Here is a 13791-nt window from a genome sequence, read left to right on the forward strand (position 1 = left end):
GGTGAGGGGCATCTAGATTGCTACCATTTTCTGGCTGTTATGCATAAGCTTGCTATAAACATAAGGGAACATAAGTCCTTTTGATATAGTGGAGCATCATTTGGCAATATGCCCAGGAGCAGTAGGGCTGGGTCTTCAGGTAGAGCCATCTCCAATGTTCGGAGGAACCACCAGATTGATTTCCAGAGTGGTTGTACAAGTTTGCAGTCCCAGTTTTGGAGGAGAATTCTGCTTTTTCCACACTGTCAAAAGCTTTTGGCACATATTCGTCCCTTTCTTTCCCCTTTGATTTTTCCTCCCATTCGCAGACACTGCTTACGCTTTTCTACTTCATTAATTCACATTGCTTCCCATCTCCTGCCCTTGTCACTTGACTTACTTGTAAGACCCCTTTCTACTCTGCTTTCCAACTGTGTCTGAAGGTAGATCTCAAAGTGGGACTCTAGAAATTCCACCTTAGAAAGAATGCATGGCTTTTGTCTCTCTGGGTCTGAGCTATCTCAGCGTAATTTACCCTCTTCTGTCCACTTAATCTATAAGTTTCAGGATTTTCTGTTTTGCCACAGCTGAGTTGTATTGCATTATAAATCTGTACCATGTTTTTCTTACCTATTAATCTATGGATGAATGTTTTCCTGGCTTACCTAGTATAGCATGACATGTAAGGGTTTCTGAGGCACCAACCAATTAACTTAAATGTCTCCCATTCACCTAGCTTCCATAAATATTCTTCTATAGATTCCCTAGCTCCTGGCACTGACAAGTTAGCAAGCCCAGATCATCAGGCCCTGGTCCACACTGCCATTCAACCAACTTACAACAAATGTACAATTCCCTGCACAGTACTAGGAGCTGAAAAATTCAAAACAACACAGTTCTTCCAAAATGTATGAAGGCCATTAAAACCTCTCAGGAGATCAACCTGGAAGCACTTCTGGACATAGAATTCAAAAGAATGATTATAAATATATTCTTTTCCTTTTCCATGACTGCTGGAACCTTACATTTTAAAGCCATAGAGAGATTGTGTTTCTTCAAAAAGTAGACTCAGGCCCAGCGCTTTAAATCTTTTGGTGAATTGGTTGACAATAAAAATGAACATGAAGAGTCATAGAAAATACAAACAAGGATGTACAGATGATTGCTCTGAATAAAGCAATTCTGGAAAATTCCAGTCACCCTAGTGTTGTGATTTGATTACAGACAGGCAGCAAGTGACTCTCTAACCTGCTGAAAGAAGTTAGCACCTACAAATTAAACAAAATAATCCCAAAATATTGATATGTTAATCCATTTTGTGAGAGAAAAATTTTAATAGTATATTGCATTTTTCTCACACTTAAATAGTGGGATTAATTTTAGTGACTATCCTTTATGATTCAGTTATTGTGACTTTTGTAAGTATAATCCCATTTCTAGCCAACAAAAGCAAATCTATCTCATACAAACATACCCCATTTTCCTGTCGTTTATTTTTCTTGACTTGTTGGAATTTAAGAAAATTAATCCAAATGCTACAAACACCATTGTCAATTTCATCTATTTACTTCCTGCTGTGTTTCCAGATTTTTGTCATGCCAAGTATAAGGTTTAATTATCCTCCGCTGTATAACTAATTGCATGGCAGCATAATTGATCTTAAAACTGAAGTTAAAAAGACACCTGTCTAAAATGCACAATATACTTTGTGATACACACCTAGTGGCAGACTACCCCTTGTTACATTCTTCTGAATTCTACTATTTTGTTTTCATATCATTACAACTATCTCTTCCTATTATTTATCTATTTGAATTCCCTCTTATGGTGAATTTCATGTTTTCTTTCTTATTATATAAATGGTTATTAGGTTTTTTTTCTTAATATCTACCAAACAAGCCACAAAAATCTGTATCTCTCTTACAAAATAACTCTGGGAACTTGGATGTGAACCTATGGCCTTGCGAAGGTTACCCTTCTGCTCCTGAGCTATGCTTCAGCTCCTAAACCATCTATAGTTTTCTCACTCTCTCCTTCCATTTTCTTCCCTGGCATGTACCATCACATTAGTGAATGTTGTGCACCCCATGTTGGTCCAGGGGCAGTTCTAATTCATCAAGCTTCTTATTCTCAACGTCTTTCTAGATTATTATTTGTTGTTGTTCTAGTTTGTTTCTGAGAGATTTTGTAGAGTATTTTAAGTTAGAACGTTTATCCCACTACTGAATAAAATTGTTGTGGTTGCACAACTGTGTAATTTTAATACCTGCTAGAGAAAAGGAGGGTGAGCTGAGAAATTGGAGGCCAGTATAAGCTATAAGGAAACAATTTTAGAGCTATTGAAGCCTGTCATAGTGTCCAGGGAGGCTGAAACAGTAAAATCTTCAAGTTTGAGGCCATCCTGAACTATAGTAAATGCAAACCAATTGGTCTGCCCAATAAGACCTTGTCTCAAAATATCAACAGGACTAAGAAGATGTTCTAGTTCCTAAAATTCATGCTGTTCAAGCATAAGGACTGGCATTTAAACCCTTGGGGACTCATGTATAAAACTGGGTGTGGTGGCACGGCTCAGTAATTGTGCCACATCCATACCCTCAGATGAATGACAAGAGCCATAACCAAGCTGTTGGAACTTCTGTTCATCTAGACATTGAAGTTTCTCCCTCCATACAATCTAATCTCCCACTGTTACTGATTCAGTCTGGCTCCTTTCGGCTTCTGGCTGAATTGCTCTGCCTTGCCTCATACAAATTTGGCATTATACTCTAATCTCCTGGCTCCTTCTAATTCTCTGCCTTGTTATGTCTTCATCTGTGCCTAGTTTGTTCTCTCTGCAACCTATCCCTGTTGAACTGTCCCAGTAAAACTACCATACATACATATCCACAATACAACACAATGTACCACCACCTTTTCCCCCCCAGGGTGTGTCTGAATTCTGGCTGGATCATATCTTTGAATGGATATAATCTCTTGACAAAGTAGCCATGTTGCTATATAAAAACATGTGCAACTACTACTAGTCCTGAGAAGGCAAAACCAGTAAGGTCTCTGGGCTTAATGGCATTAAAAAGTAATATGAAGATGCAATCGTGGTATATACTTAAAATTGTTTCCTTACCTGCACCTAAAGGGCTTTTTTTTAAAATACAAAATGTTGATTCCCCCTGCTCCCCTGTGCGCATTTGTGTGTATGTGTGTGTGTTTGCACGCAGAGCTATTATTAAACCCCTGCCATTGCATTTCCTAGAGAAGTACTATGTGATTGACCTACTCCTGCATCCACTTCTTAATATTATTTTAATCCCAGGTCTTGCTAATGCTTACCTTAACAGAGTTAAGGGATTGGTAGAGACTTGTTTCCCTGGATTACACCTAGTTCATAGAAAAGGAATACCAGTGTGAAAACTCTTGATTGATGATATGCCTGAGTGCCACAAAGAATTGGTGTTTTGGGACTGCAGGGCATTGTGGCAGAAATGAGGTATCAAGGGTTGTGATTCTACAGAAGACTAGGAAGCTTGGTGTTCCTACAGAACATGGCCCAGGTCTTAAAAGAATGTGCCATGCCAAAAAGAGGGATGGAGGGAGGATAGGTGTGGAGTCATGGCAACATCAGAGTGAGGGCAACTGATGAAAGGCGAGGTAACAGTGTTAGCAGTATTACAGGAGAGGCTGCAAGTGGCAAGTATGAGTTAGATTTGTAGGGTGCACATAGCCAGCAATCTTTAAAGCAACCAGGTTGGATGACATTAATAGGTTGGTGCACATAGGCAAAGGTCTGAAGCAAAAGGCAAAATAAAAAGTTAGTGTCATTTATGAGGGGTGATGTCCAGGAGGTAAGGAGCTTGAAGTAGTATTTGATTACTACTCCTCCTTTTCTGATATCTAGAGGTTGGGCAATTGATACATTTTTTTTTTCTGGATGTGGCCAGTTCTCACTGTGTACCTGGCTGAGTTTTTATTGTAAAGCTTACCAACATCTCCTGTCCCTCACCAGAGATTTCATGGGTCTTGTATATAGAAGAAGAGACTCTTGCATTAATGAATGAAGTGTTTGATCTGTGATTCTAGCACATGGATCTGGGATCGATATGCATAGACCCCCAGATTCATTTGACTATATTTTACAATCATCTTTTGTCTGGTTAAAAAGCAAGCAAGCAAAAAGATTATAATATTTATACAAGATAACAGACACAGGGATGACAGCAACTTAGATGAGTTTTTGGCATCAGGTTATGGAATGGTTTCCTGACCCTATTTAGGAAGTCTGTTATCTGTGGGGGTTTCTTTTTCTTTTTCTCCTCTCTTTGTATTAGATACTCTGTATTTACATTTGAGATGTTATCCCTTTACTGTGCCCCATCCCCCCTCTCCCTCCAGTTGCCTTCACAATGATGCACTCCCTTTTGATCTCCCTCTCCAACCCATTGCCTTGGCATTCCCCTAGATTACAAAAAAAAAAAAAAAAAAAAAAAAAAAAAAAAAAAAAAAAAAAAAAAAAAGCCCTCTCTGGAACAAAAGTCTCTTCTCACATGGATGCCAGACACTGCCATCTTCAGCTACATATGCAACTGGATCAATAGGTCTCTCAAAGTGCAAACAAAGGTTGGCAGTTTACTCCATGGAGTTTTGGAGAGTTTGGTTGGTTGATAATGTTATCTTCTCATGAGGTTGCAACCCCTTTAAGCTCCTTAGGTCCTTTCTTTAACAACCTAATTGAAATTCCTGCATTCAGATTGATGGTTAGCTGGAAGAATGTTCAACTGTATCTATATGACTCTAACATAGTCCCTTAGGGGCATCTCTATCTGGTTCCTGCCAGTAAGTACTTTTTGGGATCAGCTATAGTACTTGGATTTGGTGACTGCATATGTGGTAGATCCCAAGGTGAGGTGGCTTCTAAGTGATCTTTTCTTCAATCCCTGATCCTCTATTTGACTTTGTATTTCCTCCCATGAGAGTTTTGTTCTCTTTTCTAAGAAGGACTGGGGAATCCCCAAATTGGCCTTCCTTCTTTTTGAGCTTCATATCTGTGAATTGTTTCTTGGGTATTGGCTATTCAGAGCATTCAGGGACTAGTATCTGCTTATCAGTGAGTGCATACCATGTGTTCTTTTGTGACTGGGTTACCTCACTCAGGATGATAGTCTCTAGTTCCATCCATTTGCCTAGGAATTTCATGAAGTCATTGTTTCTAAAAGCTGAGTAGTACTCCATTGTGTAAATGTACCACACTTTCTGTATCCATTCATTTGTTGATGGACATCTGGGTTTCTTGAACCTCAAATCTCCAGAAGAAATGGCTACCCTGGATGGAAAGGAACAGCAGGAGGAGGATGAGAAGCTAATGTCTAATCCAGTGGGGTCAAGCACATCTGTCAGAGGGGAGTCTGATTTTATGAGATTGGGGACAAGATGGTTGGTCTTGACATCATCTACCTAAGAGAACATGGTCCTGTCAGGTTTGACCTGTATGAAGGATTTTTTGGTGGAGCAATGAAAGGTTTCAGATGAGAAAGTTAGACTAAATGAAAGAGCCCCTTGAGTTTAGCAGCAGTAGGGGTCACTAGAGTTACCTTAAAATAACCCTGCCATTTAGGAGAGAGGGGGTGAGGGCCAATGATCTGGAGGGGATGGAAGAACTTGGACATCAGTGTTGACAACAGTGGACAGGGGACTATGTGGAAGCAGTAGATGATGGTCAGCAAATTTCCAGGGGAGAGAGGGGAGGTGATGAAGTAATGGGGTAAGTAGATAGTCTGGGAGGAGAGAACATTTAAGTGAAAGACCGGGAGTTAAGACCAGGCATGTATATGAGAGTTCAAAGGTGAAATGAGAAGAGGTCACATGGGGAGAGCTCATACTCTGAAAAGAGCCATAGGTTTGAGTTTTACCCAATTGACATGGAGTTTCTGTGACAGCTTGACAAGAGTGGTTGTTTAAAGAACCGTTGGTTTTTTCTACCTTACCTGAAGATTGAGGGTGGTAGGAAATATGAAAAGGACAGTGGATGTCTAGGGCCTTATATAGAATTTGATAAATTAAGGAGGTAAAATCAATACCATTGTCTGACTGGAGGGAGGCTGAGACACCTAATCAGAAAATGATTACTCAGAGGAGGAGATGAAAAACCGAGCCCTTTTGTTCATTGTAGGAAATGCCTCTATCCATACCAATAAGGTGTCCACCAAGACCAAGAGGGACTTGGCACATTGAACAGTGGGCATGTGGATAAAGTCAAGTTGCCAGTCAGTTCTAGTGAGAGAACATTTAGCCTGATGGGTAGGAAAAGGGGTGCTATGGTATCTTGAGCTGGAGTCTGATATCTGACAGATTTTGCAAGAGGCAGTGATAAATTTTAAGAAACTTATGTTCCTTAGGAGTAGGCTGTAGGTGGGTGTATAAAAAATAAGACAATGCTTGTCTGTTTGGAAGGAAAAACTGATGAAGATGGAACATAGTTTGATGAGTGTCAGGGGGTGAAGGTGGAAATGTAGGTTGCAGTGTAAATATGTCCTGGGGAGGCCCTGAAGGGCTACAGCTCTAGCTGCCTCATTGACTTGATGGTTTCCCTTTGAGACAATGGAGTCATCCATCAGGTGGGATCTGACATGGACAATTCCTATAGCTGTGGGGAGATGGGAGGCTTCGCATGGCCACAATTTGGTTTTTATTAGTTACTGATGCTCCTTTAGTCATAAGTAGCCTGTGCTCCTTCAAGATAATGGGATAGGACAGGAAACTATGGAAAGCATATTTGGAATCTGTGTAGATGTTAAGGGATTGTCTCTGTGCCAGGTGAAAGGCACAGGTAAGGGCTATTGGTTCTGCCTGTTGGTTGGTGGTATGAACAGGAAGGGCCTGTGCCTGCACCACCTCTATGTCTGACACTATGGCATGGCTAGCTCTCCTGACTCCTTCATGTAGAATGGAGCTTCCATCTGTATACCAGGTGTAGATGGCCTGAGGCAATGCACCTTCCTCTGTGTGTGTGTGTGTGTGTGTGTGTGTGTGTGTGTGTGTGTGTGTGTGTGTCTGTGTGTGAGGGATGAGGTAATAGGTCTTCTAAAGTTTCAGAGCAGGAGTGAGATAGGGAGAGCTTAATATTTGGTAGAGGAAGAAGACAAAATATTAAGAGGCAGGCAAACAAGGAGCTCGGCAGCTGCTGAGGTATGAACACAAGGTTGCCATCCCTTGATGGTTAGATCTTGGTTTGTTGGTTTGTTTGTTGCTGTCAGGTGTGCTACAGGTACAAAGCAGTGTCACATTTGATGACCTAGGACTCCAAGGACAAATCCCTTTTTTTCAGTACTTAGAGGGAAAAAGGATGAGTCAGGTCAGGTGTGAGGCTGTGGCCTTAAGAAGAGCCTTTTGAAGCCTTTGAAAGAGCTTGGTAACCCATTTAAGAAGAGGTTCCTGAGTGGAGCCTAACACTGCTACATATAAGGGACAAGAAACCCAGGAATGTAAAAAACTAGCTATTCCTAGGAATGGTAAAATTACTTTCTTTGTATAAGGGACAGTTAGAGACTGAATCATATTTTTTCTATAGAAGATAATAGCCTTGTGTGTTTAGTCACCTATAGAAGGGACAGTTAGAGACTGAATCATATTTTTTCTATAGAAGATAATAGCCTTGTGTGTTTATTCACCTATAGAAGGGACAGTTAGAGACTGAATCATATTTTTTCTATAGAAGATAATAAGCCTTTCATGTTTAGTCACCTATAGAAGGGGCAGTTAGAGACTGAATCATATTTTTTCTATAGAAGATAATAGCCTTTTCTGTTTAGTCCCAAATAGCTGATGTGAGGAGTGGACAGTTGAAGATTAGAAGGTGAGAACCTATAGCCTTGACTAGAAAGGAAATTTAGAAAAGTAGAGATGTCAGCTTGGTTAAATTTTGGAGAATGAGTACAGAGAAGGATATTGTGTACGTAATGCAGAAATCTCTCTTAGATGTAGGGAGAAACAGAGAAAGTAAGGTCCTGGCCAAATAGTTTTGGGCTGTCCTGGAACTGCTGAGGTAGAACACTTCAGATAAGTTTGGTAGAGAAGTGGGTGTCAGGATCTGTCCAGGAAATGGCAAATATGCTCTGTGATTGAGTATCTAAAGGAATAAAGAAAAATGCATCCTTGAGATCTAGCACTGAAAAATGGGAAGTTCCTTAGGAGACAGTGGGAAAAGTGTTTAAGAGTTAGCCATGACTGGGCAAGTATCTTTATCTGTGACAGTAAGGCTCTGTCTGGCAGAGCCTCTGAGGAGGCATCCATATCAGACTTTTGGCAGCAAGCACTACTAGGCATCAGCAATAGTGACTGGGTTTGGTGTCTGTATATGGGACAGATCCCCAGGTGGTACAGTCTCTGGAGGAATTTTCCTTCAGTCTCTGCTCCACTCATTTTTCCTGTATTTTCTTTAGATGGGAGCAATTCTGGGTTAAAATTTTGAGATGGGTGTGTGGCCCCATCCCCCAACCAGGGGCCTTGCCTAACCTCTGGATATGGTCTCTTCAGGTTCTTCCTCCCCTTTGTTGGGCATTTCAGCTGATCTCTTCCCTGCTGGGTCCTAGAAGCCTCCTGCTTTCCTGGCATCTGGGACTTGCTTATGGCTACCCCCAGTTCCCCCTCACCCATTGCTACACATCATTGTTAAAATTCTTGATCCTCTATATATTATCCCTGTCTCCTTTCAAACCTGATTCTGCCACCGTTTCCCCCTCCCCCCTCTTCTCTTCTATTGTGAGTATTTTGTTCCCATTTCTAAGGACTGAAGCATCCACATTTTGTTCTTCCTTCTCCTTGAGCTTCATTTGATCTGTGAGTGGTATCTTGGGACACCTGTTCTACTGTTTATAGCAGCCTTATTTAAAATAGCCAGAAGCTAGAAAGAACCCAGATATCCTTCGACAGTGGAATGGAATGGATACAGAAAATGTGGTACATTTACACAATGGAGTGCTACTCAGCTATTAGAAATAATGACTTAAACTAGTAATAATTCAAGAGCTAAAAAGATAGCCTTGTGGCAATTTTTGGTAGTTAAAAATCATTATGTTTAATCTTTACATATCAAAAACTTTGACTATTTCCATGTTAGATTTTATTTTACATATACTTTATGATCTTTGTAAATAGTAAAATTTCAATGCATATTATCAAACTTTTAAAAAAATCAAGTACTGTGAAAAATATATTTATATATATTTATACTAAAATGCTTTTAATAATCTATATATGTGACTTTGTTTTTTAAATAAAGTTGTGTAAGAATAATGACTTCATGCAATTCTTAGGTAAATGAATGGAAATAGAAAATATCCTCCTGAGTGAGGTAACTGAGACAGAAAAAAATACACATGGTATACATTTTACACTCAAAGTAACTTTACAGTTAAGAAAACACCCAGAAGTAGACCTGTTTGAAAATATAACAAAATTAAAATGTTATAACTTTATCTAAGTGGAAATTTTTTCTCTTTAATGAAAACTAAAATCCACCTATCACTATTTATGTTTTCACTACAAAGGTACATAAATCATACCTGAACTCAATCAAAACCTTTCTACAGTTTTGCCTGTGGGATTCTATAAGCAAGTAGTTATTAATATTTTGGCTCCATTGTCAAGTTAAATTACATAGCTGAGTTATTCATCTTATATGTTGTATTTGGGTATGCGTGTATGTGTCTTTCTCTCTGTGTGAGTGCGCGTGCGCACGTGTGTGTGTGTGTGTGTGTGTGTGTGTGTGTGTGTGTGTGTGTGCGTGATAGATTGCAGTTAAATAAAACTCAGAAAGTATTTTATGAAACAGATTTTACAGTAAGGATAAAATAAAAGAGAAAATTTCCCAATCATTTCATAAACTATAATATTTAATTGTTTTCTTGAAGAATTTTGTTATCTGTATGCTGACTGAGTTTCTTTTACTCTAACCCTATAAAATTTGTTATTCAAGGATAACCTTCAGTGGACTTTGATCCTTTATTATTTGATATCAATCAACCAAGTGAGGAATCAGGTAGCAGCAGCAAGAGATATTGCCCTGTAGGCTTACAACTCTCTTGAAAACCTCAGGTGCTAGAGTTCTTAGTAGCTTAGGTATATACATCTATATATATATATATATATATATATTTGTGTGTGTGTGTGTGTGTGTGTGTGTGTGTGTGTGTGTGTGTATGTGTGTGTGTGTGAGTGTGTCAGAGCTCATTTGTAGGATAAAGAAATGGCATACTAAAGCCCTTGTCTGTAGCCAATATATTGCTTTCAGGTCAAATATGCCTGAGAATCTCGGCACTAATGAAGGCCCTGAGTATTTTATTGGGCTTTTTCTGGTTTTCTGTATTTCTTCCACCTCATCTTTAAGTCTTTTCTTATCTTCAAGTCCTTCTCTTTTACAACTCTGATAAATCTATAAACCATATAACTTTCCTCTGATGCTGAAGTCTTTGCTATTGCCGCCAGTGTTATTAAGTGTCTCTCAACAGGGGAAAGACCTTAGTATCATTGAATTCTGTTTTATATCATCAGAGAAGCATTTGTCCATAACCACAGTAAACTCAGTAATCATTAATAAAGAATCACTATTGTCTTACTCAGAGTTTCTATTCCTACACAAAACATCCTGACCAAGATGCAAATTGGGGAGAAAAGGGTTTATTCAGCTTACACTTCCACATTGCTGCTCATCACCAAAGGAAGTCAGGACTGGAACCCAAGCAGGTCAGGAAGCAGGAGCTGATGCAGAGGCCATGGAGGGATGTCACTTACTGGCTTGCTTCCTCTGGCTTGCTCAGCCTGCTTTCTTATAGAACCCAGGTCTACCAGCCCAGTGATGGTTCCACCCACAATGGTCTGGCCCCTCCCCCCTTGATCACTAGCTGAGAAAATGTCTTACAGCTGGATCTCATGGAGGCATTTCCTCAACTGAGGCTCCTTTCTCTGTGATAACTCCAGCTGTGTCAAGTTGACACAATACCAGCCAGTACAGTTGTATTAACATAATCAGGTTTTTATGGATTTGTTTGTTTGCTTTCTTGCTTGCTTTTATGATGCAAGTATTCATTATGTGCTGTTGACATAACAGGTTTTCAAAATGGCCAAACTCACTCTCTTCCTGTCTCGGCTCTTGGGTGCAAGGATTGCCAGCATGTTCTTCCTTTCCTATGTTTAGTGTTATCTTGCAACAACTACAGAATTCCATTTTCTGGGAAATGCCCCTGCTCTGACCTCATAAAAATAGGTACAGAGTGACTATAAAATTTATTCAGACCAGTCTTGGCTGTGACAACATTCTTAGGAGGCAGAGCAAGTGAGGTCTGGAATTATTATCTGAAATATAGAGTTCCTATCTGACTTCAACTCTCAATAAATATTTTAGAAATTGGAGAATTACAGACTTTTAAAATCAATCTGGACATCAACTTGGCAGTTTCATATAACACTAAAAATTATTTGTACCTGAAGCCCCAGCTATATAGCCTCTGGGAATATCACCAAAAGATATTCCAATGTACCCCAAGGACACATGCTATGTTTGCTATGTTCACAGCAGGTTGTTTTTGATTTTTGTTTGTTTGAATTTTGGAAAATAGAAACCAGAAACAACCCAGATGTCCCTCAAGTGAAGAATGGATACAGAATGTACGAAACATCCATTCACAAAATGGAATGCTATGCAGCCATCAAAAACAAGGACATCGCTAATTTTGCAGGCAAATGGATGGAACTAGAAAATATCATCCTGAGTAAGGTAACCCACCCAAAAGAACATGCATGGTATGTGGTAAGAGATAAGTAGATAGTACCCATAATGTACACATGATACACTCCACAGACCCAAAGCAGCTAAACAAGAAGGAAGGCCTAAGCAAAGGTACTTAAATCTCACTTAGAAGGGGAGAATAAAATAGTCATAGGAGACAAAGGGAGGGAGGAAAGTGGGAGGGAAGGAGTATGGAGAAGAGAATCAGGGTGTCTAGACCAGGTGTGGGAATAGAGAGAGAGAGAGAAAGAGAGAGAGAGAGAGAGAGGGAGAGAGAGAGAGAGAGAGAGAGAGAGAGAGAGAGAGAGAGAGAGAGAGAGAGAGTTAATTTGCAGCCACCAAAGGCTAGAGGGAATCTCTAAGAAGTTCTACGATAGAGGAGGTTCTCAGGCGTCAATGATGTGACCTTAGCCAAGATGCCTAATGGTGGGGACATAGAACTTGAATAGGCTACCTCCTGTAGCCAGGACAGAACCACAATGGAAGGATTTAAAAAAAAAAAAAAATCTACCGAAAAAAACCCTTTTACCTCAAACTTGTTCTGTTAAAAAAAAAAAAAAAAAAAAAATGCAGGGACAAAGATGTAGCAGAGACTGAAGGAATGGCCAGCCAATAATAGACCCAACGTGAGACCCATCCCATGGCAAAGCTCCAAACCCTGACACTACTGATAATATTATGTTATGCTTGCAGACAGAAGCCTAATAAAAGTGACCTCTGAGAAGCTCTAAGCAGCAGGTGAATGAAGTAGATACAGATAGCCACAGTCACATTCGATGGAGGCCAGGGACTATGATGGATGGATTAAGAGAATGACTGAAAGCCCTGAAAACTAGAGGAACTCCATAGGAAGACTGAGTCAACTAACCAAGACTCCTGGGAGCTCTCAGAGAAAAAGCCACCAACCAAGAGCATACACAGGCTAGAGCTAGGCCCCCAGCACATATGTAATACATGTGTGCTCGGTTTTCATGTGTGTCACCCACATGAATAGGAACATTAGAGGCTGTTCCTAAAGCTCTGGCCTGACTGTGGAACCCCTTCCCCAACAGGGCTGGCTTGTCTGACCACAGTGAGACAGAATACACTTAATCCTGAAGAGACCACCCTCTCAGAAGAAAAAAGGAGGGGAGAAGGAGACCAGGAGGGGAGCAGCATTTGAGATGTAAATAAATGAATAAATTATGAAAATTTTAAAAATTGCTTCTAAAGAAATACCAATGACAATGACAACTTCACATCAGTGAAGTGAAATCCTGGGAGGCACCAAAAAGGAAGAAAAAGAGTGAGACTGGATTTTTTTTCTTTTAACTACAGTACAGAATAGAAATATGAAGTGTATTAGATAAAGAAGAAAACTCTCAAGAAGAGTAGGTTTGTGAGCTGGGAAAAGAGACACTAATGCACCTGGCTATTGGTATAGTTATGATAGGATTTTCAATGATGTCTCCAATCCCACGTGTGTTTTTTCAGCTTCATTTCATGCACGTCCTCCCTTAGATGATGCTGTGGTAGGAAGGGCCCCAATCTTCCTCTGAAAATTGGTTTGTTCTAGATGGTAATACTGATGAAGCATTTTCAGTTTGTACTTTGCTGACTTATCATCACTCTATGCCTCCCGTTCTGTTGGCAGGGGATTCAAAACAGCAAGTGATCCTACAGTTGCCATTTGGGAAGTGCCAGGATTGACATATCGCTTGTTCAAGGTTGTCAGAGTACCAAAGCGATAGTTCAAAAGTTGCCAGTTTGGGAGCCTCAGCTCTCAATGTCACTGCTTTTTTATTAGACAGTCTGCTTCGTTGGGAGTCATTACAGGAATTAAGAAGATATCATTAAAACTAACAGTGCTTTACCAATGCTGCATGGGCTGCTTAGCACCCAGTTTAACTTGGATCCCTCTGGTCTCTCATGGTTCGGGAGGAGTCCATGAAAACCTTCAAGTTTTTCTTTGATGGAGAAGATTTAGAACTATTTCAGAAATATGATGATGAGGAAGAAGAGGGTGATGGTGATGATGATGATGATAATGATGATGA

Source organism: Micromys minutus (genome assembly GCF_963924665.1).
Source record: "Micromys minutus genome assembly, chromosome: 30".
Lineage (NCBI taxonomy): Eukaryota > Metazoa > Chordata > Mammalia > Rodentia > Muridae > Micromys > Micromys minutus.